The sequence below is a fragment of the Arvicanthis niloticus genome, chromosome 23 (assembly GCF_011762505.2).
Source record: "Arvicanthis niloticus isolate mArvNil1 chromosome 23, mArvNil1.pat.X, whole genome shotgun sequence".
NCBI classification, from domain to species: domain Eukaryota; kingdom Metazoa; phylum Chordata; class Mammalia; order Rodentia; family Muridae; genus Arvicanthis; species Arvicanthis niloticus.
Window position 1 is genome coordinate 25660227 of NC_133430.1, and position 23759 is coordinate 25683985.

Consider the following 23759-nt stretch of genomic DNA (forward strand, 5'->3'; position numbering starts at 1 on the left):
ATATGTGGTTGTCCATTTCAAAAGCTAGCATCTTCAGTGGTTTGCGATCGCAGTGGGGTGGGAGGTGACGTATAAACAGACTGCATGGCTACTTTACTGATAGTTCACGTTGGGAAAGCATTTGATGGTGCATCTTAAAGTGTTGCTTTCTGACTGTTTGGTACAAGTATCATTTCGCGGGTAGTGTATTTTCTCCTCCAATCGCTGCTGATCTGAGCGTAACATATTCACAAGGCTGAATCTCTCTCAGCTGACCACCCACACATCGTTCCTCCTCAGTAGGAGGAAGGTGGATTTCAAGAGAGAGTAAGTAATTGTTATGTGAAACAGAATGAGAATCTGGGTTCAGCTGCAGCCTCTAGACTGGTAACAATTTTGCAGCCAAATGCCTGTAGCATCGTGCCTTCACTGAGCTGTGCGCTGGCCTGTAATGTCCCATGGTATCATTTGCCAAACTTTGCAGCAGTCACAGGATGGGATTCTGGCTTTCACTGCGGGTGGAAGACGGGTCTACCAACAAGCACTGTATCATGGGCTATTTGGGATGATATTGGAAAGATGTATGTTCTTGATGTTTGTACTATTTGGCCAAAATATTTCAGATTTTCCTCTAAAAATGACAGGAATTACTGCTAGTTGCTTTATGGGCGAAACTATTTCCATAGACACCCCCACGGTGTCAACCATATTTTGCTTTCCTTCTCAAAACCACTGTGAAGCTTGTTGCTATATCATCTTTGATGTTTAGGTGGCATTTTCTCTCATGCAGCATGCCGTTAGATCGTGCAAGCATCAAGAGTGGTCCTGCATAGGGAGTCAAAGGCTTTGACAAGATTTGCTTTGGAGTTTGATAGGATTGCTCTCCAGCATCGTTAACCAAGGAATCTATCTTTACCAGCCACGGTTCTCAAGAACATTTCGTTTTCGTCAACACTCCTATTATTTTTGCAGTGAGGATCGAACCCAGAGCCTTACACACACTAGGCAACTGCTTTACCACTGACCCACATCTGTCTCCAAAGTTTACTTACAATTATAATTTCTTTTTTTTTTTTATAGATTTATTTACTTTATGTATATGAGTACACGTATCTCATTACAGATGGTTGTGAGCCACCATGTGAGTGCTGGGAATTGAACTCATGACCTCTGGAAGAACAGTCAGTGCTCTTAACCGCTGAGCCATCTCTCCAGCCCCACAATTATAATTTCTAACATCTTCCTTTTCTCAGTAATGTTGCTACAGTTCACAATCACGAAAAAACTCCTTCTCAGGTGCTTTGTCAGGGTCCTAGGAGGAAGCAGATGGTACACAGGGAAAGGCTTATTTGGAGAGAATTCGATGAAAGCACTGCTCAGCGAGGAGGCACCAGCTAGAATCCTCCGCAAGCTCCTGCACTGTCTCCCTGGCTGAGCAGAGTGAGGACTACAGCCAGGACAGATGCTCCATCTGCTGTCCCTTTGGGTAAAGATGGATTGTGGCACTTGGGCACAGCCTGCCTGATAGTAGACTGCAGGGACCTGAGTCACCGTCCTCTCCCTGTCTCTGTGTAGGAGTTCTGCCAGGATTTGGCAGCCTCACAGGACAGTGTGATTTGTAATGTAATTGTGAAGGGAGGAGTTCTGTGATCAGCCTACACTTTCTCCTCAGTTCTCACCAACACAGGATAACTACAGGAGGAACACAAACAAATCCCCTGGAGTTGGTTGAGGATGGGGGATGAGGTGCTGGAAAGTAGAGGAGATGTTCCCTCTAGAGATCCCCATTCCAGGAGAGATGACAGGAGAATTAGGAATAAGCACAGCATCGAAAACACCCTGTTCTCTGTCATCCCTGTCCCCAGGGTCTCCTTTGCCTAGATAAGAAAGGCACACCTGTCATCTTCACCAGGCAGAGAATGCCACTGTCTCTACACAGTTTGTAAACAGCCAGAGGATGGAGGGAATGGGAGCAAGCCCCCTCCTTTGATCTCTAGTCTAAGCAAGGAAGAAAGCACACATAAATGTTTGTAGTAGTTCCAAGCTGCTTTAAGTGGTAGGATTAGAGTCTGATGCCTGCTTACAGGAAAAGTGTAGATTTTAGCGTGAGATCAGAAAGCACAACTCTAGAGGAACTGAGGAGTGTCGGACTCAAATGGCTGTTAATGGAGGCAGAGTTATCACCATCCTCATCCCTTTATGCCCCTCACATTTAGAGTCCAGCATTTCCCAACCTGTGTTCCATATAGCAACTTTAGATAAGGCAGGATGCTGGGAGCACTTGGTTATGTCTTGCCATGCCAACTCTGCTTCATGTCTATGACGTTCTTGTATATTAAAGACTTTGAAAAATTCTGAAACATATGTATGTAATGTGTATGTATACATACGTGAACATACGTGTATGCTTATACACACACATATACTCAGTTTTCCATGGAGTTATCTTCCCAGTCTGGTCAGATGTTAAAGTATGGCAACCCGAACACATGAATTAGCAAGTTTTACTCAGAATTACATATCTGTACTAAAGTGTTGAAAGAAAAGACAGAACTGAGAGAGAGAGATTTGATGAACTTGCTGAGGTGAGTTAACTTTAGGAAGCTGGCTTTGCTTTGTCTCTCACACTGCTAAACCTCTTGGACTTTTTTTTTTTTTTTTTTAGAAGGGTTGTTGTTTTTAGAGGGTGTAAAAGTGCATTTGCTCTGCTTCCTTTGTATGTAAACTGCCATGGACTTTAAAACAAATTTAGAGCAGATGACCATGGTTCATCTGCGTTTAGCTGAGTGCAGTGGAGTTCTGCCAGAGCGGGAGGCTCTTCCCAACATGTCAGCTGGGACTGAAGTGGGTGAAGTTTTTTGTTTGTTGTTTCTTCCCCTTTTTCTTGGTTGTGTGTGTGTGTGTGTGTGTGTGTGTGTGTGTGTGTGTGTGTACAGGTTGTGGAAGCTGGCCCTTTGCTTATTCCATGTAAGGATTGAACTATCAGATTTGGCAGCCAGCACTTTTACCTGCTGAGCCATTTCTCCTACCTGATGATTATAATCTTCTGAATGATAATTCCCTTTCTCTTAACAGAGGGATAACAGAGTAGATTTTTTAATCAAATGACATGTTTTCTGACTTATGCAAAAGCACAAATTTAACCTGACTTCTGTTTCTGTAGTCTAGATGTGTTCATTTGTTGTGCACTTTATGTTTTAATGGATGTTAAGAAAGTACCCTTCCAGGCTGGAGAGATGGCTCAGTGGTTAGGAGCATGGACTGCTTTTCCTAGAGGTCATGAGTTCAAATCCCAGCAACCACATGGTGGCTCACAACCATCCACAATGAGATCTGATGCCCTCATATGGGGTGTTCAAAGACAGCTACAGTGTACTTACATATAATAAATAGAAAAAAAACCTTAAAAAAAAAAAAGAAGTACCCTTCCCTCCAATAAATACCTCCCAAATACTGCACTGATACTTACACACAGTTCTTACATTTATCAGTTGTGGAGAACAAAGACAAATATTAGATGTTATTTTCCCACAAGGAAAGGGTTTTTTTCTTGTCATTAAGGAGATTTTTACATACATGTAACTTAAGAATATTTCTATTTATAGAGCATCTGGTATGTGCCAGGGAGGAATGAACTGAACACTTTATACACATATTAACCAGTCTTCACCACGTCTAAAAGGCCAAGTTACTTAGATACTCACAGTCAAACATTGTACGGAGGTCAGGGGTCCTCTTTGGAAGAGTTAGGGGAAGGATTAAAGGCCCTGAGTGGGATGTCAACCCCGGAGGAAGACCAACAGTGTCAACTAACCTAGATCCCTGGGAGCTTTCAGAGACTGAGCCACCAACCAAAGAGTATACATTGGCTGGACCGAGGCTCCTGGCACATATGTAGCAGAGGGTTGCTTTGTCCTGCCTCAGAGAGATAGGATCTGCCTAAACTTGCAGAGACTGGATGGACTAGAGTTGGGGGATTCCCAAGGGGGCCCCGCCCTCTCAGAGGCAAAGGAGAGTGGGGAGGGACTCTGTGAAGGAGGGAAAGGGCAGCATTTGGGATATTAACTAATTAGAGAGAGAGAGAGAGAGAGAGAGAGAGAGAGAGAGAGAGAGAGAGAGAGACCATGTTGCTGTCCCATGTTACAAATACAGAAATAATATTTAAAAGAGGGTTTGGTCACGGTCCCACAACTAAAAGGGAAACACTATGATTAGCCCACCTCTGTCCTCTGCTCACCAGCCCTGCCTGGCATGCCGTGAAAGCCTGGTGTTAGGGATACAGTGAGCTGTGGGAAGGAGCAATTAATTACAGAGCCTTCCACAAGGTTGGCACTGCTCCATCTGCATCTCTCCGGAGCTGCATGTAAACCTCTCTTGTTCAGTGAATTCAGTGGAGGAGAATGATTCAAGAATTCCCAGCCAGACTGACGCCATCTTGGAAGAAAGAGCTGTGTCTACTTCTCTAGCACTATGTCCGGTGTTTTGAAATTCCCAGTGGAATTTTGTTGAATAATAATTTTAATATAGGACTGAAAGACCCTCATCTGCAAGCTTGTTTTCCAGTTACATAGGTTTGTCTGTGTTCACTGAAACTCAATTCTAGGACTAGGAAGAATTAAAAGGATGAATAGCTGGGAAATTTTTCTTTCCATGTTTTCAACCATTGATCTGTTATCTGTGATATTGGGGTTCAATAAAGAAATTGCCAACGCAACTGCTCCATGGTATGGTTAAGGGGAAGACTTTTTATAGGTAAGACATAAGAGAGAGTAAATATCCAGAGGCATCTGGAAAATTCCAGAGGAGAGAGAGAGAAAGAAGTAGAGGGAACATGGCCAGCAGATTGACCAAGGCTGTCTGTGAGATGAGAGATGGGGGCAGGGCAGAGAGAAGAGCTCTAGCGTTGGGAGAAAGGCAAGGGTTACAAGGAGAATGAGGAGCTGGGAGGAAGAAAGGGCCAGGAGACAGGGGGGGGGGGGGCGGATGTCAGATACATATAACAAGTTCCTGTGACTAGGGACTGAAGGGTCCTGGAAGCTGCTATGGACCTTGATATGCTGATAGGTGCCACAGGTATATGCCAGTTGGAGAGCCATATGTCCCTTCTGCTAGAGGTCAGAGGAGGTTTGAGGAGTAGGCTTCACAAGTTCCTGAGGAATGCTGGCTTTTATCTAATTGCTCCCGGTCCTCCTGTAATCCAGGTTGGGCTCCTTTCTGGATATTTGGGCTGCCTTTTGAAGTCTGTGGAACTGGAATTTCTTTTGGACCCAAAATTGTCTAGTTTGCTTTAGTAGTCATTTAATTTTACTCTAACCTTTTAATGAAAAAAAAAAAATCAGAAGGGTGTGTGAGTGCAGGGAAGGTGTGATCTGAGGCTGGATAGCTCCGGGTCTGACTGTCCTACACATTCTTTGACTAATTCAGCCACATTTTGCCCCTCCCCCTTCATTCACCTCAGAGTGTGAATAAAGCTTATCACCATAATATTACATTTGGTTCTCAGGATTTAGGAGCCATCTGTGTGGGGCAAAAGGTAAGAGCAGGTACACTGAGATGTGGTATTTCAAATATTATCAAAATGGCACCTGGAACCTCTGAATAAAGTGCCTGTGGTTCCCCAAAGATTTTTACAAGTCCCTCCTAAAACTGCTCAGCTGCTGATTCTGAGGAGGAAATGGTGCCTGTAATGATTGGCAGTGATTACCTTCTGTGGTACTTGCTTGTGGTGTAAATGAAGACACAGTATCCACAGTCACATATTAAGAACAAAATTCGGATTGGCGTCCAGGCCTGTCCGAGCTATGTGGCCCTCCTGTCCTAAAACTGCCCTCCTGGATGGAGAATCCCCTCTGTCTCAGTCCTCCCAGGAACCGTTTAATATGCTGTGTTTCCTCAGTCCTAAGCTGGGAATCAGAAGTAGATATTTGGAATCACTTAGCATCCAGACGGTTCATGAACTTGAATGATGTTACCCCACATTGGCCTTCATCCCTAGGGAGGATGCAAAATGAGTGTTTTCCTTGATAATGGATGTGATCAATAAGCTGAAGTATTAGTAACAGTGCCTCTCAAATAGTCACCCTCGATATCATCTCCCCCTATATAGTCACCGCCTATATTAGTCTTCTTTCATCACTGTGACAAAAGACCTGGCAGAGGCAGTTTGTAGAAGGATTTGCTTTGGCTCACAGCTTGAGAGCACAGTCCATCCTGATAGAGAAGGAGTGTGGGAACAGGAGTGTGAGGCACCTGGTCACGATGAATCTGTAGTCAGGAAGCAGAGGAAACTCATGTTCCTGCTCAGCTTGCTTCCTCCTCCGTACTCAGCCTAGGACCCCGACCCGTAGACTGATGCTGCCCACACTCAAGGTAAATTTTCTCACCTCACGTAACCTAATCTATCAACTCCCTTATAGACACGCCCAGAGGCTTGTCTCTAAGGCCCTTTCAAAATATCATGTGTCATTGGTACTCAGAAATGAGGATGGATACAGGCCGTATTATGGGTTGTATTGATGCTATTAGCACATTATTACTGTTGTGTTCATGCTACTATATCAGAAGTTTTTGAAATCTATTTTTAATGTTTAGTAAGAATTTCCACATAAATAGTTTCTTTTAAAATTCTATATCCTTATTCTTAAGTCAGTCTGTGGTGGGCTGAATATGCTTGACCTAGGGAGGGGCACTATTTTAGGAGGTGTGGCCTTGTTGGAGTAGATGTGGCCTTGTTGGGGAAGTGTGTCTTCATGGGTGTGGGCTTTAAGACCTTCCTCCTAGCTCCCTGGAAGCCAGTATTCTAGCATCCTTCAGATGAAGATGTGGTGCACTCAGCTCCTCCTGCACCATGTCTGCTTAAACACTGCCATGCTCCTGCCTTGATGTTACTGAACTAAACCTCTAAACCTGTAAGCCAGCCCCAATTAAATGTTGTCCTTCTTCTAAGAGTTGCCTTGGTCATGGTGTCTGTTCACAGCAGTAAAACCCTAAGACATAGTCCATTGTCCTGAAAAGGAGTCAGTGGGTCTTGTTTGTTTGTTTGTTTGTTTGTTTAAAATATGGTCAAACTATGCAGCCTTGGCTGTCCTGGAACTCACAGAAATCTGTTTGCTTCTGCCTTCAAAATGGTGGGATTAAAAGCATATTCCACTATACCTGGCCCTCTGTGCATCTTACTAGATTACCAACAGGTCTATGGCACAAAAAATAATAATTCTGAGTCCTGGTGTGTTGGCACCCTAATGCTTGCACAGTGAAGGACAGGTGTGATTTCACACTAAACGATTTAGTCATCTCACATACAGAGAAATACACATGCCAGCCACAGGGCTAGGACCCTGCTGTATAAGGACCATCAGCATAATCTAATGGCTTTGGTCCCCAAACAGCTTGCAGTCTCCTGGGGGCTGTGGATATATCTGAAAGTAAGTCAAAACTATAATGAGAGATCTTCTATGATAGGAAAGGTTAGGAGAATTACAAGGAAATAGCACAGGAGGCTGCCTCCAAAACGGGGCTATGCAAAGGTTCTCCAGAGAGCCATTTCAAGGCCGAATGGCTCACTGAGCTTGAGGAAAGACCGTAAAATTAAGGAACACACAGTGAGTTCAGAGAACCTGGTTCCTCTGTTTGATTAACCAATAGCGTTCATACCGAGTGATGCGAGAGTCACCCAGCCAGCGCTTCTGTGGGGCATGCTGTCCTTACAGTACAGTACAGTACAGTACAGTAGCAGCCTCTGGCCTCATGTTGCCAATGAGCACTTAAGCTGTGGCTAGGGAAGAAATTTGATTTTTCATTTAAATTAAATTTAAAGAGCCACATGTGAGCAGAGGCTATGCAACAGGTGGGATCCTAGATTCAGGGTGAGGAGAGACAACATAGGACTTTGGAGCAAACTTGCATTAAAGAGTTTGAAACAGCAGGTGATGGCGACACATGAGCACGCGCATGCCTTTAATCTCGGTACTCACGTGGCAGATCTCGCAGATCTCTGAGTGTGAGGCCAGGCTGGTCCACAGGGTGAAACTTCTAGGACAGCCAGAGCTACACAAAGAAACCTGTCTTGAAAAACAAACAATGACAAAGTTGAAATAACGTCTAAGAGAAGTATCCATTAAAGGTTTGAAACCTGGGAACGAACTGTGTGAGCAAACACAGAGAGCACAGCAGAAGAGTGGGAGAGTGAGTCCAGCAGCCACCAGGACAGGATCCAGACAGGATACACAGCAGCCTGGACCAGGGGCTGGACTGAGTCAGAGAAAACTAAAGAGTCTAAAGTGCTTCAGAGGGACAGGATTTCAAACAGGCTTCCCCCATTGTGTTTCAGAAACTTCCATTTCTGTGTTTGTTCTTGTTCTTAACCCTGAATCATCACCCCTCCAAATACACACATGACAAACTCCTACTGATTAAGACAAAATAATCTGTGAAAGGCATGGTCTATAGATTGGGGCTTCTTTTACTCTCCTGTGTGTGTGTGTGTGTGTGTGTGTGTGTGTGTGTGTGTGTGTGTGTGTGTGTGTATGTTACATGAGAAGAGTATGCTTAGTACAGCACATATGTCAGAGGTCAGAGACAGCCATCTATCTGGCCCCAGAATGGGACTCCATATGCCACTCCAAGCAAGTTCTCTGTGTTTTGTTCCATGTCATGAGTGCCATAGCTGTCCCTACCTTGGGCCAAGGAGGGCTGTTTGCTTGGACATCATCTTCCTATCGTATTCCAGGAACTAAGAAGCTGCCCACAGATGTTTTCACAGAGCTACTCCCTTTCTGGCACACTGCCAGCATTGTACTCCTGCCTCCAGCCTGAGGAACTAAAGGAATGCTGACTTTAAAACACTTTGTTCCCAACTATGGGAGTCAGTAAAGAAAAGCCAGAGACATAGAAGTTAGTTCTCCTGGGGTGGGAGAGGAGGCTCAGTGATGAAGCGCACTGGCTCCTCTTCTGGAGGACTTGTGTTCCCTCCTCAGCACCCACGTCAGGAGGCTCACAAGCATTTACAGCTCCAGCACCAGGGCCCCTGATGCCGTTTCCTAGTCTCAGTGAGTACCTACACACACATGACATACACTCACAATATACATATGAATTAATTAGTTCTTCTCATTATAATTCCGAATTATTTGTTGGTTTTTTTTTTTAATGTAGGTATACTTTTGGAATAAGAGAACAAATACACCTGAGATGGATAGCATCTGACGTGTTAAGTAGTTTCTCCGACAATTACAACTTGCTTTATGAGTTACCATGGTTATTATTATGACTCTTCCCAGCAATAGAAACCCTGACAGTCCCCAGCTTGTGCTGCTGTTTGGTGAGGTGCAGCCTTGCTGGAGGAAGTGCGCCACTAGAAACACCTTTGAAAGTTTAAAGCATTGCAGAGCAGGAGAGATGGCTCAGCAGTTTAGAGCAAGTGACTGCTCTTCCAGAAGTCCTAAGTTCAATTCCCAACAACCACTTAGTGGCTTACAGCCATCAGTAATGAGATGCGATGACCTCACCAGAAGAGAGAATCAGATCCAGTGGCTCACTTCCTCCAGACAGAGATCCACCTACCTCTGCCTCTCAAGTGCTAGGAGGCCACCACACCCAGCTCAAAAGATTTTTTAAAATCACCTTTGATTATATATATATATATATATTATTGTGTACATCATTGCACAATGTGGAAGTCGGGGAACTATCTTTGGGTTCCTGGGATCAGATTCAGGTCGGCAGCCTTGGCAGCAGGCCCCTTTACCCACTAAGCTATCTTGCTGCCCCATTCTTTACAAGTTTACCAGTACATGTTAAGAGTTTCAGACTGACACTCCATACATATTCTGTGGCCATGGTCCCTCCTGCTGTCCTCTAGCTCTGCTCCTTGTCCCCTCCTCTTCCTTGTCCCACCTTCTACTTTAATGTCTTTTCTTGGTTTGGTTTGGTTTGTGATGCCGCAATGAATTTTATCAGGATTGCTTATAGGAACATAGTAAAGGGCTACTTACAGAGACATGGACAACTTACCATGGACATCACCACAGAAGAAAATGTCTCCCTGGCAACCTCTATAGGGAGAAGTGGAGCCCCTGAGCCCTTCTGTTCCCCATGAGGAACAGCTGAAGGGCCCAGTCTTGGGCATGTCTTATGTAGATAATCATAGCTTCTGAAAGCTCGAGAGTCCTTAGCTAGTTTTTGTGGTGGAGGTGATTTCTTTCTGTCGTTCTTTATGTGTAATTAAGCTTTTAAGTTACTATGTAAAGTAATCGGTTACATTATGACTTTCTATCTCTTCTTGTTTGTTTGTTTGTTTGTTTTTGTTTTTGAGACAGGGTTTCTCTGTATAGTCCTGGCTGTCTTGGAACTCACTCTGTAGACCAGGCTGGCCTGGAACTCACAGAGATCTGCCTGCCTCTGCCTCCCTGAGGTTTAACTGGGGTTAAAGGTGTGCACCACTACTGCCAGGCACATTATGTCATTTTCATATACCTGTGTCATGAGTTCTGTCTTAGTTTCCCCTGTGCCCTCTCACCTCCCGTGCTCTCTCTTGCTGATTGTCCTCGTTGTGCTCCACAGGTCACACATATAGGCAGTTTCTTTTGTTCTTTCAGGTCACATGAGTGAAGGGAGGACTCACTTCACTTGGGTTGTGACCAAGCTGCTGACTGGCATCTGTACTACAGAACTGGATCAGAAGCTGTCCTGAGAGAGCTGGGAGGGAGAGGAGCCGGGTCCCCTCCACAGGATGAGGGACTCAAACAACACCTCAGTTTGCAGTTGGGGGTGTTCACCTGAACGTGTCCACCTGAGTGTATCACTGGAGACTTATGTCCGTTCTGACACATCATTGTCCTTTGCCTGAGAGAGCACTGGGATGGAAGGGGCCTTTCCCACTTTGGTACACCAGAACTCCTCTTTCCACAGAGTGTCTCTGTCAGGGAGGCTGGCTCATTTCTCTGCCCTTTCGAAACAACCAGTTAATCTTTACTTTCAACCCTTGGACTTGCTCTTCTTTAACCCGTCCGTCCTGGTGACTAAGAAAGATCACATTTCTGGTGAGAACATTGCCTTTGCCGCCGGTGACAGAATGACTGTGCCCCCGCCTCCACCTGTCTCCCTCTTAAGACAGAATGACCATTTCACCTTGTGGACCTCAGGCTTTGCCATGTGACTTGTTTGAGGCCATAGTTAAAGGGTGTACATCAAGTGCCGTGTGCTCACTTTGTCCTGTCAGGGCTGCCCTCCGTACCCGTCACTCTCACACCCTGGCTTGTCTTTGTTCCGTCCCCTCCTGTATGAATGCTCATGTCCACCTTCCAGATGCTGTCTCCTGTACGCCAGCTTCCAGAATCCTCTCTGTGGACAGCATAGCCCCTCTCCCAGGATCTGTGGATCCAAGTATAGACCACATTGCCAATGTCACCCTTAGACTTTGAAGGCTAGGGCCACACCATGGACATTGTTGTGTGATAAAAGTTTTCTGGGGAGGGCAACATGCACATCTACTTACCCCAGATAGAGAGCTCATGACAGATCACAGTATAGATAGCATCAAATTGTAACCTAGAAAACCAATGTGTTTTCTTGAAGTTACACTATGGGTGAGGGGTTACTTACAGGAGCAGAAATGACTCCAAGACAGCTGTATTAACCAAGTCCATCCTAGCATGGATGAGAGCTCATAAAGCTGGGCACCTGGAGCACACTGCACAGCCTGTCGGCAGCTCAACAGGTTGGCAGGTGTTCTTTCCAGGCACCTTGGTTGGGCTGTACCTCTTCCAGGCAGCTCCGCTAGTTTCTGCTTTTTCCATGCATAGGGTCTGGTCTCAAGAGTCTTTGCAGCTTTTATCCTCCGAATCTTCTTTGCAGCTCAGCCTGCCTCATCTGAGCCCCGACTCTTAGCTTTTATTGTCTACTCTGATAGGGAGGGGCCTACTGAATCTAGTCAGTTTCAGGGACTTCCTGAAGGTTTGAGTGGTTTATCAAGCACGACCTTCTCTGCAGGATGGAATGTTTGAATCTCAGAGGAACCCATTATACAACAGAGGTGTAGATATGAACCACATACAAGCAAATATGATCTTTACTATACAAGACTTGGTGAGTTCCAGGCCAGTGAGAGATTTTGTCTCAAAAGAAAGAAAGAAAGAGAGAGTCAGAGAGAGAGAGACAGAGAGAGAGAGAGAGAAAGAGTGAGAGAAAGAAAGGAAGGAAGAAAGAAAGTTGACAGCTCCTGAGGCCTCCATACTCATGCACATACATGTACATTCATTGGCATATTTATGAACATACATGAACATACATAGATACAAAAAAAGGAAAAGAAAGGTGTCTTGGCTTTACCTAATGTCATATAGGATTGTAGCACAACTTTTTGTCATAGTGTACACAATCGTATTTCCCAGAAGAGTCTAGAAGACATCTTAAGGGCTCTCTAGAGCCCTGGGAGTCCGCAGGTGTATCCCCAACCCCATCAGCTGCTGTCATTGCTGCATCTCAATTGCAAGAACCCACATTCACTTTGAGGCCCCACTTCTGTCAGTGAGGACTTAGATGAGCAATGTTCGATTTTTTTTTTCTTTCTTTCTTTCTTTTTTTTTTTTTTTTTTTTTTTTTTTTTTTTGCAAAAATAGGATTGGGGCCAGAATTTTGAAGGGAGGGGGGTGGTAACCTTTAGATAAGAATAGTAGTTGATAATATTTTTATTTTCTAAATGTATCCCTTCTGTATACATCTATTTTGAATACATCTATTCTGTATACATCTATTTGTATCCACAGTTCTCACCTTGCGTTAGAAGGAATAGTTGTCAGATCACAGCTATGGTGATCACGTCAAAGGGAGGAAGCTCCTGAAACAGCCTTTCTGACATGGATACACCCTTCAATCAGTGGGAAGCCATGGACTTGGCTTAGAGACTCAGACCAGAGTTTACCAGTGTAGTTATGATCAGCACCGTGTATTGTGAGAAACACTATCATTTTTATAAAGCTTGGAAGCCAGGCAGGAGAGGCAGGCTAATCACTGAGTTTGGGGGAAGGGGAAGAGAGATTTCCAGTGCATGCTTTTAGTCATTCTTTGTGTAGCCTGTGAGAAAAGCAGACAATCTCTCTCCTTTAAACCAACGAAGCAAATTTCAATGATTTGTACTCTGTTCTACCAAATTAATATTGGTATTAGGAATACTATATCAATTGATATATCAGTATGTGTCATTCACTAATGATTGACTTGTAATGTGCTATAGATTATGCATTTATATTTAGTAGTATTTCCCACTGCCTTCACATGTGCCCATGCCTCTTCACATGTAGAACCTGACTTATGTATATGGGCCTCCAGAATCTTCTATGCAGACTGCCCCAGGGCCTCTTCCAGGACCTGTGTACCTAAGTATAAGCCACACTGTTGTGTGTCACCTTTAGACTTTGGAGGCTAGGAACTATGAACATGTGGGTGGGACCATGATACCAGCAAATAGGGATTGCCCCATGAGGACTCTATAGTTCACAGTGCCATTAATGTGGGCTGGAGCCAAGGCTGAGCTCCAGAATGCAGGGAGCTTCTCTGGCTGGAAAGTGGAGGCAGATGCTCTGCCAGCCAGAGCTCCTAGCCACTTCTTACTACTAGAACGTCTAAAAGGTAGGGTGTAACACTGTGCCCAAAAAGAAACTACAGGTTTTTATGAGATATCTGTGACTCCAATATTATTGAAATTTGTGTTATACATCTCCCTTGATTGAAGGGATTTTAAGAACTTTGACTATTGTCTTTCAGGTTTTTATGAGATATCTGTGACTCCAATATTATTGAAATTTGTGTTATACATCTCCCTTGATTGAAGGGATTTTAAGAACTTTGACTATTGTCTTTCCCCAGTTTAAAATGCACTCTAACGCATCTTGACACACGAGCACCCATGAAGTCATCTTCATCATCAGGATAATGAGCACTTCCTCCCCCCCCCACACACACACACCATGGGACCAGCACCCGCTATCGCTATCATCCTTTCTGCTCTCTTTGTCCCCAGCCCCTTCCCCAGGTACCCACTACTCTACTTGCTGTCACTATGAATTCATGGTGTCTGAATCTTTTATGAACGAACTCATAAGATAGGCTTTCCACTGTGCCTGGTTCCTTCACATAACATAATTCTTTTAAGCACAACAAATGTTGTTCTAATCCTTTCTATTAGTGAGTAATGTTCTACCATTTGCTTGTAGTATTTCATTATATTGAAAGATAAAAACAAAGCAAAGATTCTTTAAATAATTTTTTGAGATTTTAATACAGTTATTTAATTTCCCCTCTCCCTTCTCTGCCCCCAAAGCCTCTCATGTATCTACCCCCACCCTGCTTGTCAAATTCCTAGTCTATTTTTGTTGTTGTTACATACATACATACATACATACATACATACATACGTAAGTATATACATACTCCCAAATACATAAATTCAACCTGCTCATTTCATATAATGTTACTTGTATGTGGTACGTCTTCAGGCTGATCATTTGACATTGGATAGCCCATGGCCGTGTTCTTCCCTAGAGAAGACTATTCCTCCCTGGTCTCAGTATTTCTTAGTTGTCTGCAGTTCTTTGTCTAGTGTTGAGACTTGGTGAGTTTTCCTTTTACACATTAGCACATCTATTGCTGTCTGTCTTGTACACAAAGATAAATTTGTGATACTTGAAGACCAAAGTCATTGCTCCTTGTTAGTTTGCCTCTTAGTCTATGAAGGCTAAAAATAAAATCCTCGCCACTGGACAGGCTAAAATGAGCAGCCCTGACCATCTGGAATATAACCACAGTTACACAAAAAGGACTTGGGAGGCAGAGGCAGGTGGATCTCTGTAAATTTGAGTCCAGCCTGGTCTACAGAGTAAGTTCCAGGCTAGGCAAGGCTATAGTGAGACCAGTCTATTAAAACAAAACAAAAACAAAACAAAAAACACCCAACAAATAAGAACAGGAGCAAAATGACGAGAATGGGCTGTGCTTTTTTGACTTTGAACTTCAAACTAAGTAGACTGTTAGTCAAGGGCCCGCTCTGTGCTGCTGCCTGGCCCCGTACGCCAGGGCCGTGGAAATCCAAAACAAATAAAACAGGCCATCCCAGGATCTTACCAGGATGTTCAAGAGATCTACACTGTCATTTGCTGGGTTACCAGGCTAACCCAGGACAACACAACTCTTATGTCCCATCTGAGCTCATAAATCTTTCATGATTTCCTGTACCTAACCTTTGGCCACTTTAACCTGGCGGCTGTAATTTACTCTGGGGTTTAACTTTTTCCTAGCCTCATTTTCTCATCTATAAAATGGGGTTGGGGGTGGTAACTATTGCTTAAATTAAATAAAACAAAGTACCTAATATTGCCAAGTAGACAGTCTATATTTTAAAAAATGAAGGTTTGTTTACATGTTCAAACAATAAGATATTTTTTTAAAAAAACAGAATGTCACTGTGTAGCTCAGGTTGGCCTGGAAGTATGAAATCAAACTGTGTAATTCAGACTGACCTGGCAATCCTCCTGTCTCAGCTTTCTAAGTGTTGGGTTAACAGACATGAGCCACTATGCTCAGCTCAGATTTCCTTTTATTCTTCACCCTCTCCCTTTCCCTGTTTCCTGCCTGACTTTCAGTTTTCAGATTTAATAAAATGCCTATCAAAATTCCAAGTGGGCTAACAGGATAAACAGACAGTTTTCAAAAGAAGAAACACAAATGGCCAATAAATATTTTGAAAAGTATCCAGCATTCCTAGCTTTAAGAGGAATGCAAATTAAAATTACTTTGACATATAACCTACCCCCATCAGAATCGTTATCATCAGGAAATTTAGCACAACACAAATGCTGGAGAGGATGTGAGGAAACACAAGCCTTGATTGACAGCCCGTGGGAGTTCAAATTAATACAGCCATTGTGGACATCAGTTTGGAGGTTCCTCAAAATAATTAAAAGCCAAACTGCCATGTGACCCAGCTATTCCCAGGCATATGCCTGGACAGTCCCACACCTCATCCGTGCTCATCATTACTACATCCATGGTAGCAAGAAAATGGATGCAGCCCAGATATCCACCAAGAAATGAGTGAGGAAAATTCTGTACATGCATACAGAAGATGGAATATTACTCATCTGTAAAGAAAAATGAAATTTATTGACCCAAACTCAGAAGGAAAAAAAAAAAAAAAAAAACCAGAGGCACGTTCTCCCTCCCATGCATGGGTCCTAATCTGAAGTGTGTACATGTATGTATGTAACAGCTGCAAGTGTGAGTACAGCATTTAGAAAGAGACGAAGAAGGGGTAAGGCCAGGTGATGAGGAAGGACAGAATGTGGGCAGAAGGTCACAGGAGCAATGAAAGAGGGTATAAAGCTTTGGTTTTTCTAGTGTGAACTCTCAGGGTTTTTCTCTTCTTCATGGTGGGTAAGTACATAAAAACTGTAATTGATAGTCAGTTACAAACCTGAAGTGAGCCGGGCAGTGGTGACATGCGCCTTTGGTCCCAGCACTTAGAAGGCAGAGGCAGGTGGATCTCTGTGAGTTGGGCCAGCCTGGTCTATAGAGTGAGTTCCAGGGCTACACAGGGCTTCAGAAAAGGAAAAGAAAAAGAAAGGAAAGGGAAGAAAAACCTCAAACAAACCAGCAAACCTGAAGGGAGCCGTAGGGGTTCAGAGCAGCCATTCTAACGACACAGAACTTCACTGAGATGTACTGAGTTTGGGACTGGGCAAGTGTGTGCAGGAGGGCCTCCCCTGATCCAGCTGTGATGTATTGCTGGTTAGTTAGTTACAGCATAGTGACTCTATTAAATACAAAAATTAAGATTTTTTTTACATATTTAAATCAATGTATGGTAGGTGTTTGTTTGTTTTGGTTTTGTTTGTTCTGGTTTGGTTGGTTTTACTTTGGCTTTGGTTTTTAGAACAGACCCATCCTTCTTTGTTTTTGCACTGACACCTCCTCTAACTGCTACTGAACTTGGCTTCTTACTTCCCTTTAGTATGGGTCCAAATACCACCTCTAACAAGGACCTGTGGGATGTCTGCTTAGATTTATTAAGAGCTCCTGTAAATGACAGACAACACAATTTAATTCACAGCATGGAATCTGAGAGCTGAGCTGTGTGGGGATATCTGGCTACCAAGACCCAGATGTCCACCAGACACAGACACCTGAGTGTCCTACATTTTAACTCCATTCTGACTCAGGAAGTGGTATAATGACCCAGGATTATTACTCAGTCCCCTGATTACTCTTCCATCAGATGCCAGTCACAGGGGTTGCCACCTAGATGTTTCTCTGACTAGGCATACACTGGGTATTCCTGTGACTCCAACTTTGATTTTGATTAATTAGCTATAACTGGTCACAGAACTTAGGTAAACACTCTATAATGTTGGCCAGTTCATTACAAAGGTTAAAAACCAGATGGAAAAAATGACAGAGTGTCAGAGTCCAGCTCCAGCTGGGTTCAGGTCCCAAAGAAGAGGTGTGGAGTCAGCGAGGTAAGGAAACTGACTGAGGGTAAATCAGGATAGCTCTTGTGTTTACTGAAAAAAGGCTCCACCTTTTCTACTCTGAATTTGCATAGTAGCTCAGTCATAGGTAATGTTAAAGCAGGCTTAGTGATTCCAAGAAACATGATCTTTTCACAGACTGTTTTTAACCCACTTTAGCCCCATTTTTCAATGTCCAGAATGAAAGAGGTTATCAATGTTATTTCAGTATTTTTCTTTGAAGCAAAGGCAGTAAGTTCAGCACGCATCTAAGTCTCTATTATTTTCTAAGGTTCAGCAACCCCACTCGGTGCCCTCCTGCATGCTCTCAGCCTTTGCGGTCAGGAGGTACCAGACATTGAATCCTGAGAAACAAACCTGTAAGAGCAGTTTTCATTCCTCGAGGGGCATGATGGAGTGTTTGTACCTTGTAGCATAACCAACATTGAGCTGTCCCCTAATTGTGTTCCTAGGTGCCTTAGTCTTACAATATGTGCCTGTTCTCATATACTCCCCAAGGGAAGGTCCTGAGATCTCTTCTTTCATTATGCCGGACCATCCTAATGCCTTCTATTTATGTTCCTGTATATGGCAGAATGAGATCAAGCCAGTCTAGCTTCTTACCGGGAGCTGCTTACCAGAATCTGCATTCCAGATCTCATTCATCCTGTAAGTCACATACCTCGGGAGTCAACCGTGGGCACTATTCTATACTTATTAACTGTATTCTTGCCCTCAACTGCCAAGGCCTCAGACTCTGGGTCTGGGCCCATTGTTCCTCTCTACTGTGTGCTTTCATCCTTGGGATTGAATCTAAGTGTCTAAGAGTTCCTAGAACTGTCTTTCAGTTAATCTTTATCTGTTCTTGGTGCAAACGGGAACGCAAAGGAAACTCTTGTGTGGGAGCAGGCACAGTTGGAACACTTTGTTTCCACAGTGGTGGAGATTTTCTTTTTTCTTAGAATTATTTTGTTTAGAGAGGCTGCCATTGTACACATTTGCATCCCCTACCAAAGCCCATACATAATTTCCCAAAGGAGAAAAGCACGAGACTCCCATGGCACATAGTGAAAATCATCAAAGATGAAAACAAAAGGACGCTGGAGAATTGTGACCCTCCGTGTGGACCTGAGGGAGTGTTGTCAAGCAGGAGTGGCTGTCACATGGTCTACACCAATAGTGCAGCATTCCTGGGAAGTAGCACCGGAGCTTTTGTGCCCTCCTTTGGCATGCCCCTCCCAGAAATCTCTTCATGTGCAATTATCTTTGGAGTATTTGTGGAGGCTTCATTAAGTAGGTATGTAGAATATATCAGTGGCTATTGACAGCCAACCCAGTCTTCAGTCCTCACAGGTTCTGTGTCACATCAATGAACTAATGAACTTCTTGGCTTTGGCACAGAGACATTGGGGAAGACACCTCTAACCACCCACTGCTAAGACAGGAAGTTGCTTCAGAACAGTATTCAGAACCAAACCTTCTCTTCAGAAATAAATCTGAATGTCACCTACAATGACAGTGATTTCTCCTTCAGATGTGAATGACATAGAACTTCCTGACAAAGATGAAAATATAACTATAGAATCTGGTAAAAGTTAGAAAGCCATGTGATGCCAAGTAGTTCCATGTAATAAAATATGAAATCACCAGGAGGATGAATGAGTGACCTGCTAATGTTACAAGTGCAGCCTGACTTCTCACTCAGAGGTCCATGCCTGTAAGACTTACTCTCTGGGTGCACGCCATTCCAAGTTCACACAACATTGGTGTGAGCTAATCTTCATCCAACCAGCAACTGCCTGGTTTGAATACTGCCTTTTATGTCCTTGTGAAACACACATCTATGATATTTAGGCTTTTTTTTTTTTTTTTTTTTTGTCTTTAAAATTAGAAAAGAAAAATAAAATGGCCAGCCAGGGCTACACAGAGAAACCCTGTCTTGAAAAACCAATCAGTCAATCAATCAATCAATCAAATGGCATGCGGTTGCTGTGACATTTATCACTTGTCTTGTTGAACTGATAAAATAACCAGAAAACAGAAGTTAAAGAAGGGGAAAGTCTTGAATCCCAACACCCCCGGGGGCAGAGGCAGGTGGATCTGTGAGTTCACGCTCAGCCAGGGCTGACCCTATCTTGAAAAACCCTATCTTGAAAGACTGAAGAGAAGAGGAGAAAGGGTAGAGGGGAAAAAGAAGAAGCCACCACTGTTACCTTATTTTGACTCAGTTTGGGGGTCTAGTTTATCCTGGTGGATAAGTCACACTGTCAGAAGCAGGAGAGAGCTGGTTACATTGTATCTATAGTCAAGAGAGCAGTAAATGCCAGTGTTCTATGTAAATGTAAGTTTTAATTGTCAGATGTAAATTATGGAGGCTTACTGTTGAATAAATTCACTCTTTCTAGTTCTTTCTAGACTCTGGCTAGGTGGTTTAACTCAGCTGTTCTGGCTTAAAAATCCTCTCAAGCTTACTGATTCAAACTGGCTTCGTTCAGCTTTTCACTGAATTGCTCTGCTTGGAAAAACTGCCTCTGAATTCCACAAACTGAACCGCACTGACTGTATAACAGCACTGACTGTATGACTGCACAAACTGAACAGAACTGAACAGAACTGCAGGAATCAACTGAACTCCACTGCATTCATTGCCTGAACTCAACTGAATTGCACTCTCTAAACCACCCTCTTCCCCTACCCCCTGAAACCCTCACTCTGTGTGTTCCCCTTACACACTTAACTTATCAGAGCCAAGGGTCTTCTTGTCTCTCTAACATCCTGCTCCATGCAGATTGTTCAGGGAACAAGGACAACCACCATCATTATTTAGTGTTTTAAATACACAGGCAGTGTGGCTCTGTAACAAGTGTCATGGCAGCACCCTCGCTTACCATGTTCTTTTCATTATGGTGATGAATTCTCAGTGCTGACCTTTTGCACAGGTAGGTAACTTTGCTGCTTGCTTCAGTGCACATGTCTTCCTTAGGCCACAGATGCTACCCTAGCTACAGTAACGGCTGATCGAAGGATCGTTAGGACAGCTCTCCCACCATGCCTGAATCTTGTTCATGTTTCCCCTCCCCCACCTGAAAAGAGGAGATCTGCCTACCTGCACAAAGAGCATTCTCATCAGGACGTGTCTGTGCCAGCAGGTCATTCAGCTTCTGCCCACCTGCCTTTCAGGTAAAGCAGCCTAGCCTGTTGGTACTTGTGCAGCTTTGAAGAGCCGGCCACAGACCTTGCTGATGTAAGGTAGATTCGAGCTGATTCATATTCTCCCATCTGGGATCTCCACCCACACCCCATGCCCCATCCTGTACTTTGGATCTGAATTCTCTGGCTCTCTTGTTTCCCAGAGCTGCTGTAGCAAATTAACACAAACTAGGTGTCTTAACACAGTACAAATGTATTCTTTCACAGTTCTAGAGACCAGCAATCCAAACTCAACACAGTTTTAGGGTATCAAGTGACTTCCAGCCATCCTCAGCACTCTTTGGCTTATAGTAACATAATGCCAGCCTCTTCCTCCATTTTATGCTGCCTTCTTGCCCATATAGCATTGAGTTTCTTACAAGGAAAACACTGATTAGATTTAGGGGGCCCACCTGAATCCATTGTGACTCATCTTGATTCACCTCTGTAAAGTCCCCATTTCCATTAAAGTTCTGGAGGGCTGTTGTTTAAAGAATACAGTTTAATCTACTATAGAAGGTGCGCTGGTCAGCTTTGTGTTACTATAGCGAAATACCTGAGATTATCCATTTATAAAGAGAAAATATTTACCTTGGCTCAGTTTTAGAAGTCCTTGTTTGTGCTAGTTTCTTTTTGTTACCGTGATAAAACATCGTGACCAACGGCAAACTCAAGGGAAAAATGTTTCTTTTGGCTTATGTTTTGAGAGAGAGAATCCCTGCCAGGGGAATTATGGCAACAGGTGGCAGGAACAAGAAGCTGAGAAGTCACATCTCAGCCGCACAAAGGAAGCAGAGAAGAAAACTGGAAACAAGGAGGCCAGAGGTGTCACATTGCACTGGAGATAGTTATGGGTTGTGAGCTGCCTGAAACAGATACTGGGAACTGAACAACAATGGCCACTTGGAAGAGCAGGTCTCTCTCTCTCTCTCTCTCTCTCTCTCTCTCTCTCTCTCTCTCTCTCTCTTTCTCTCTCTCCCTGAGACAGGGTTTCAACGTATAACCCTGGGTGTTCTGGAACTCACTCGGTAGACCAGGCTGGCCTCAAACTCAGTGACCTGCCTGCCTCCCCCCAACCCCCAAGTGCTGGGATTAAAGGCATGTGCTATCACCACCCAGCCAAGATTCACTCTTTAAGGAATGAGCCATCTCTCCAGCCTCCAAATGTAATAAAATAATAGTAATAAAGTCAAAACAGATTTTATTGATCATGTCTGGAATTTATAGAAAGGCAAGCTGAGATCTTTGACCAGAACTTTTTAGCAGTGCTTGTCCTGGTAAGTAGGTTCAAATCTGACTTGAAGAACAGCTTGTGTCAAGATCAGGAGCATCGAGACTGTTTTCTTTGTTAATACAGCAACTTTCAACATTTCTTGGGCCCTTCCCAGTTGCTATCAGCACACCTCCATGGGGTTCTTTCTATAAAATGGGCTGACCCCAGCCTCTGCTTCACAGGAGAAAAGGGCTTAGTCAATGCGTAACAAGAATTTAAAAAACAGATGGTGAGCGCTCAGGGAGTATTGGTGGGCACCACTGTCGCACCATTGGTACATCTGTACTTTATGGTGAGGTAGGTCCTAGAGCAGTGGTTCTCAACGTTCCTTATCCTGCAGCCCTTTAATGCAGTTCATGTTGTGGTGACCCACAACCATAAGGTTATGCTCATTGTTACTGTGTAACTAATTTTGCTGCTGTTATGAATCGTGGTATAAATACCACGATTTCTAATGTGTGCTTTCTAATGGTCTTAAGGGACCCTATGAATGAATTGTTCAAGCATCCCAAGGGGTCATGACCCACAGGTTGAGAACCACTGTACCAGTATCCATCCCTGTTCTGTTCTATCCCATTTTGTCCTGTCCCACTCCACCCTCCCCAACCCCCCTCCCCCCCCAGTTCTACACATAAGCTTCAAGTGGAGGTTAAACCAGCACTGGTGTGAGAAGCCAACATATGTAGCGGGAAATATTAAAAACAATCAGCAAGCTACTGCCCGCACCAGTGGGCCACATGGCACCAGAGCTCCAAAATCTCTCCACCCAGCTCCAGAAGTTCCCACTGGCAAGTCACTACCACGCCAGCCCCAAGCTTCAAAACCACCACGGCCTTTGTGGTGTATGTACATCAGGCAAACCCACTCTTTGCCGTCCTACCTTTCTCAGTCAAGTTGCCACTAGAAGAAAAACACCACACAAACTTAGCTTAGAAACAAGGGTAACTCAGTCTCTGGGTGCAACAACTAGAATGCTTATCTTGTAAGCCTATTAAATCTAAATCCTACAGTGGCGAATCCTGGAGGATTCACCATAAACCCGGAGACACTACAGCTACATCTTGCCCTACTACTGTCTAGTCTGTCTGAAAAGGGCCCTCTCTTCCTCCTGCTTCCTCTCTTTCCCTATCCAACCCGGAAGTCCCGCCTCCTACTCACCCAGTGATTGGCTCCTTTATTCATTAGGGAATGGTTCACAAGAAGTCCTGAGTACAGTCATTCCTTGTTCCAGACAGCCCCTCCCAGGAGAGCAGAATTAGCATTAGAATACAAACAGCACCAGGCCCACCCACAACAGACATAGCCATACTTTTATTAACATACTTTTAATTTTGAAAAAAGTTATGGCTGTTTTGTTTGCGTGTCTGTCTGTATACCACTCACATGCTTGGTGCCCTCATAAGCCAGAAGATTATGTCTGATCCCCTGGAACCGGAATTATAAAGAGTTGTGATAGGTAGGTGGGGAAAACTGTTAAACACTAAGTCATCTCTCCAGCCCCTAGAGAACAGTTTTATAACACAGTAGTCCCAGGGTTTAGATTCCCCTTTATTTTACTTTCCTCTTTCCATTGCTGAGGCTCAAACTCTGGGCTTGTGCATATGCCAGGCAGATGCTCGTCCATGGACCATCCTCCTCAATCCTGGCCTACCTTGATTTTTCTTGACTGTGATGTGCTAGTAACAGTCCAATATGCTGATATGGAAAATATTCTCCTGTATCATTAAGTTAGAAAATGTGCTGAATAGCACATGAGGGGTACACTTTAGCCAGGGTGTGTTATTTAAAAACTGTATCCATTGTGGCCAGAAACCTAAGAA

At 43.9% G+C, this 23759-nt stretch overlaps 1 protein-coding gene and 1 long non-coding RNA gene across 3 annotated transcripts in view; one reads left to right on the forward strand and one right to left on the reverse strand.

The window, feature by feature from the left end:
* The window catches only part of Ston2 (stonin 2), a 130364-nt gene that overhangs the window by 51984 nt on the left and 54621 nt on the right, over window positions 1-23759 (forward strand). The gene's annotated exons all lie outside the window — the stretch shown is intronic.
* On the reverse strand, window positions 1048-20719 carry LOC143436898 (uncharacterized). Its single transcript, XR_013106660.1, has 3 exons — window positions 20584-20719; window positions 7953-8043; window positions 1048-1291 (listed from the first exon to the last, which is right to left on the reverse strand). It is a non-coding gene; the product is annotated as an uncharacterized LOC143436898 (long non-coding RNA).